The following is a 6,000-nucleotide window of genomic DNA, read 5'->3' on the forward strand; positions in this document are numbered from 1 at the left end:
CGAGCTGGTCCATGGTGACCTCTACGGGCCAATCATGCCGGCGACGCCCAGCGGGCGCAAGTACTTCATCTTGCTGGTGGATGACTATAGCCAAGACATGTGGCTGTAGCTTCTGACTAGCAAGACCGAGGCGGCAGAAGCGGTCAAGAAGTTCAAGGCACGTGCGGAGGCGGAGAGTGGTAAGAAGCTGCACGTGCTGTGGACTAATCACGACGTCGAATTCACTTTGGTAGAGTTCACTATGTATTGCGCGGACCAAGGCATGGTGCAACACCACACCATGCCATACTCACCATAGCAGAATGGCATGGTAGAGCAGCAAAACTAGATGGTGATTGGCATGGCTCGATCCATGATGAAGGCCAAAAGCATGCCAACAAGGTTCTGGGGTGAGGCGGTGACCACAGCGGTGTTCATCCTCAACCGCACGCCCACCAAGGCCCTAAAGGGCAAGACACCATTCGAAGCTTGGTATGGGTGCAAGTTGACCGTGTCCTTCCTCTGGACATTTGGCTGCATCGGTCACATCAGGATGACGAAGCCAGTCCTCACCAAGCTGGAGGACAGGAGCACACCGATGGTGCTCTTGGGTTACATGGAAGGTACCAAAGCATACTGGATCTACAACCCACGTGGAGGCAAGGTGGTTGTCTCGCACGACGTCGTGTTCGATGAGAAGGTGGCCTAGGACTAGGACAGACCCGGCATGGGGGAAGCTGGTGGCTTCACCAGCACCTTTGTCGTTGAGCATTTGGTTATCCACGGTGGTGGAGACACTAGAGAGGAGGTGCCGACCACTCTAGCAACAGAGCCAAGAACTCCTGGGGCGGTGCCAAGCACTCTAGGAGGGGTGTCGAGCACTTAAGGAGTGGTGATGAGCGGTCCATCAGCAATACCGACCACTCTAGAGGGGGTGCCGAGCACTTCAGCAGTAGTGCCGAGCGCTCTAGTAGTAGAGCCGACCACTCCAGGAGTGGTGCTGACCACTTCAGTAGTGGATCCGAGCACTCCAGCAGTGGTGCCGAGCGGTCCAGCAACGATGCCGACCACTCCGGCAGAACGGGGAGGCCGGGGACCACCGATCGAGTTCATCTCCCTTTCAAGCGACATCAATGAGTTCGTGGATGCCTTCCACGATGGCGAGGAGGTGCGGTTCCGTAGGATGGACAACATCATTGGTAATGCAAGGGCCATAGGCCTGGCGAGTCGGTTGCTCGACGATCTAGAGCTGCTCCTTGTTAGTGCCGAGGAGCCACTGACATTTGCAGTGGCTGAACGCGACGTCAATTAGTGATGGGCGATGTTGGAAGTGATGAAGGCCATTGAGGACAATGGCACATGGGAGCCGGTACATCCACCGGTGGGCTATAGGTCGATCGGCTTGAAGTGGGTCTACAAGGTGAAGCGGGACGAGTGCGGCGCCATTGTTAAGTACATGGCTCGGCTCATCGCCCATGGCTTCGTGCAGCGTGAGGGCATCGATTTTAAGGAAGTCTTTGCTCCGGTGGCGCGAATGGAGTTCGTTCATCTGCTGTTGGCCATGGCAGTAGCGAAGGATTGGTGCGTCCACCACCTCGACATCAAGTATGCGTTCCTCAAGGGCGAGCTCACGGAGACGGTCTTCGTCAAGCAAGCTCCGAGCTTTGCCGTCAAGGGCACTAAGCACAAGGTGCTCAAGCTGCGCAAGGCGCTCTACGGGCTATGGCTGGCCCCTTGGGCATGGGACGTCAAGCTTGATGCCACCTTGGGTGAGTTTGGGTTCACTCGCTTCACTACAGAGCATGCGCTCTACATGCAGCGACGGGGAAGGAGGAGCTCGTCGTCGGCGTGTACGTGGATGACTTAATCGTCACCGGAGCATGAGCAAAGGACATCGATGGTTTCAAGCACGAGATGGCGGCTCGTTTTAAGATGAACGATCTCGGCGTGCTCTCCTACTACCTCGGCATCGAGGTGAGGCAAGGGAAGTAGAGCATCTCCCTGGGTCAGCATGCCTACGTGGAGAAGCTGCTGGAGCGCGACCCCATGGCGGAGTGCAAGCCGTGCGTTACTCCAATGGAGGAGCAGCTGAAGCTGAGCAAGCACAGCACTGCTGCAAAGGTGGACACAACGTGCTACTGGAGCATCATTGGCGGGCTGTGCTACCTCACTCATTCCCGACCGGACATTGCGTTCGTAGTTGGGTACATTAGCTGTTTCATGGAGGATCCGCACGAAGATCACTGGTCGACAGTGAAAAGGTTGCTGCGCTACGTCAAGAGAACACTCGATCAAGCGATCATCTTCTCCAAGAATGGCGGCAAGGGTGGGTTGCGACTCACGGTCTTCAGTGAGTCACCCCAAGGTAAAGAAAGGTGAGCCGGAGCTCACTGTCTTCAGCGATGCGGACATGACGGGTGACATTGATGGGCGACGGAGCACCTTCGGCGTGCTCGTCTTCTTTGGAGCGGCCCCCATTGCTTGGCAGTCGCTGAAGCAAAAGATCGTGGCGCTGTAGACGTGTGAGGCGGAGTACGTCGCAGCAGCCATGGCGGCGTGTCAGGCTGTCTGGCTGCGCCGGCTGCTGGGTGAGCTGATCGGCGAGAAAGCTCACCCGCCAGCTCTGATGGTGGACAACCAGCCCGCCATCGCCCTCGCCAAGAACCCTGTCCTCCACGACCGGAGCAAGCACATCGACATCAAGTTTCACTTTCTCCGGAATTGCATCGATGGAGGGCAGATCGTCATCGAATTTGTCGAGACCGGCAGACAGCTCGCTGACATCCTCACTAAATCACTCGGACGCCTACGGTTCATGGAGCTGAGGAAGATGATTGGCATGGATGGGGTCAAGGCATCAGGTTAGCAGCACGATTAGGGAATGAATTGTTAGACATAATCTGCTGCTCCTATCTCTCTTGATTGGTCAGCACAGCTATCCTCTCCTAGTTTAGGTGATGGAGCTGGTCGTCCCAGTTTACCACTCACTGCTACTGGCTTACTTCAGCCTTGTAGTGTAGAGATGGATGAGCTAAGCTTTGTATCTTAGGAGTAGATAGTTGGTGTACCCTTGTACCTTAGGAGTATGTAGTTGATGTACTCTTGTACTCCTGTAGTAGGCAGTAGGTGTACTCACCAATAACTATATCCTGATAGAGGTATATCTAGAGTTATATATATTTTATCCAAAGGTAATACAACAAATCAGTTCAGTTTTGTCACATCCAGAAGCAGAGCTTTTGGTCAGCGCTGGGCTTGTGCTGTGTGTGCATGTGAGCTGTTATCAATATCTTCTTCTATCTCTAGTCATAGTGAATGAGTGTAGTGGTAAGCTTACTGCTCAGCTATACAGGGCAGCCATGGACCGACAAGATCATCTCAGCCTTCTTGAGCATGTGAGCATCCATCCAAACATCGAAGCCTACGTACACTAGCAATGCCCATTGATTTAAACTTACCACTAAATTTGCAAGCATTTCCCATTTTGTTTTACTTTACCAGGCCTGGAGTTTATGGAACGAGGGGCTTGACTTGGTCGACGAAAATCTGAATGGCTCTTTTAACTCGGACGAAGTGCTCAAATGCCTCAAGCTGGGTCTCCTGTGTGTGCTGGAGAGACCCGAGGATCGCCCTCTGATGTACCAGGTGCTCCAGATGTTGGCCAGCGGCGAAACCTCCTCGCTGCAAACTCCCAAACAGCCTGGCTTCGCTGCGAGAAGAGCTGCTACAGAGAACCCATCCACAAGCAAGCCATACTGCAGTGTTGCGGATAGCATGATCACCTCCTTGTTCGAGGGCAAATTGTTAGAAATGATAGGGAACAACGAAGAATAGTATATTAAACATAGGGAACACGAGATTTTAACGTAAAAAAACCCTTCCAAGAAAGAAGAGAAAAAACCACAGGTACCAGCCAATAAATCTTCACTATATTGGGTGAGGTTACAAACGTCGGGGATTTATAACTTTTTTTATCCTAAGACGACGGCTTACAGTATATATAGAGATGGAAAACCCTAATAGGCGACGATCCACGGACCTCGCTTCGCTCCGGTAGAAGTTAACCTTTATCTTGTACATAACTGAATTTGGATCACAACTCAACACAGATAGCAGTAGGCTAAGTCTTCTAAATTATCAGAGCGCAAAGTGGCATTGGTGCTATCTTCTGTGTTTCTATTACGACAAGCATAGGATTGTGGAGTATAGAGTTCTGCAAACGATTGTTTACTTATAGAACTAGATAGTGAGCGTGGCCTGTCATCCAGAACGAGATCGTCGAAGCTGTCCAAGCTTTCACAGCCGGGAACGTCAGGAACCTGGACAAGCTTAACAGCGCCTTGGTAGTGCTACTGCCGAAGAAAGTGGGCGCCAATTGCCCAAGGGACTTCCGGCCGATCACAATGATGCACAGCTTCGCAAAGCTGATCTCAAAGATCCTAGCATTACGCCTGGCGCCAAAGCTCAAGGATCTGATTGACAAGAACTAGAATGCTTTCATCCGGACAAGGTCGATTCACGACAACTACAAGTATGTTCAGAGGGCTGCTGTTCTCATCCGGAAAAGGTAGAAACCGATGTTGCTATTGAAACTTGACATCTCAAAGGCCTTCGACACACTCTCCTGGCCATTCTTGTTGGAGGTTCTTCAGGCAAGGGGATTTGGTCAGCGATGGTGCGGATGGATTGAATCTCTACTCAGCACAGCGACGTCCAGAATTATTCTGAACGGTCATCAGGGACCGCCGATCAGACACATGAGAGGAGTGCGCCAGGGGGATTCCTTGTCTCCCATGCTTTTCATCATAGCAATGGATATCCTCCACCGTCTCTTCCTGAAAGCTTCAGCTGACGGCATGCTGAGAAGGATGCGACCATCGGAGGTTAAGTTTCAATGCAGCTTCTATGCCGATGATGTCATTTTATTCATTCGACCGACAACACAGGAAGCAAGGGCTGTCAAAGAGATACTCAGCATTTTCGGAGCAGCATCAGGGCTGCACACAAATCTCGCCAAATGTTCCATCACACCAATCTACGGCGGCGAAGAAAACATTGACGAGATCGTCAACATACTCGGCTGTCAGGTCCAACCTTTCCTCATCAAGTATCTGGGGCTGCCTCTGAGCACGAAGCCAATCCCAAAAGCAAACATCCAGTCGCTGGTTGAGCAAGTGGCCCGGAAAATGCCGCCGTGCCACGGATCACTGATGGCAAGGAGCGGGAGACTCGTTTGGATCAAGTCAGTGCTCCGTGCTGTGCCTATTTACGCCATGATGGCTGAAAATCTACCGCCATGGGCTAGAAAAGAAATTGACGCAATTTGCCGCAAGTTCTTCTGGGTTGGCTCGGATCAGTCAGTGCAAGGCAAATGCATGGTGGCTTGGCCGGCGTGCTGCAGACCAACTCAGCTGGGTGGTCTTGGGATCAGTGATCTCAAGCTTACGGGATACGCTCTCCAAACTAGGTGGCTGTGGTTGCAGAGATCAGACCAGGAAAGACTTGGAGCCACCTACCAATCAGAACCTGCCCTGAAGTGCAAGCCTTCTTCAAGGCCTCAACATTCACCGTAGTAGGTGATGGACATAGCACGTTGTTCTGGGAAGATAGGTAGATCGCCGGAGAATCCATCAGCGACATCGCCCCGTACCTATATCTCCTGGTGCCACCAAGAATACGACGCCGGCAATCTGTATGCATGGGACTGCAGGACAGAACATGGGCGCGTAGTATTGCCGGGGGACTTTCTACTCAGGCCATCATCGACTACCTGCATCTATGGCACGCGGTGGCAAATGTACAGCTAACTGATCAGCCCGACAGAATAGTTTGGCGATGGACTCCGAGCGGCGAATACACGGCCAAATCAGCCTACCTGATGCTACATGCAGGCTCTAGCCCCTTCCTCGGCCATAAGCTAGTCTGGAAAACGTGGGCGCCATTGAAGATCAAGCTCTTTCTATGGCTAGCCTTAAGACGCAGACATTGGACCGGTGACAGAAGGAGAAGACATGGCCTTGA

The sequence above is a fragment of the Miscanthus floridulus genome, chromosome 17 (genome assembly GCF_019320115.1).
Source record: "Miscanthus floridulus cultivar M001 chromosome 17, ASM1932011v1, whole genome shotgun sequence".
Taxonomy (NCBI): domain Eukaryota; kingdom Viridiplantae; phylum Streptophyta; class Magnoliopsida; order Poales; family Poaceae; genus Miscanthus; species Miscanthus floridulus.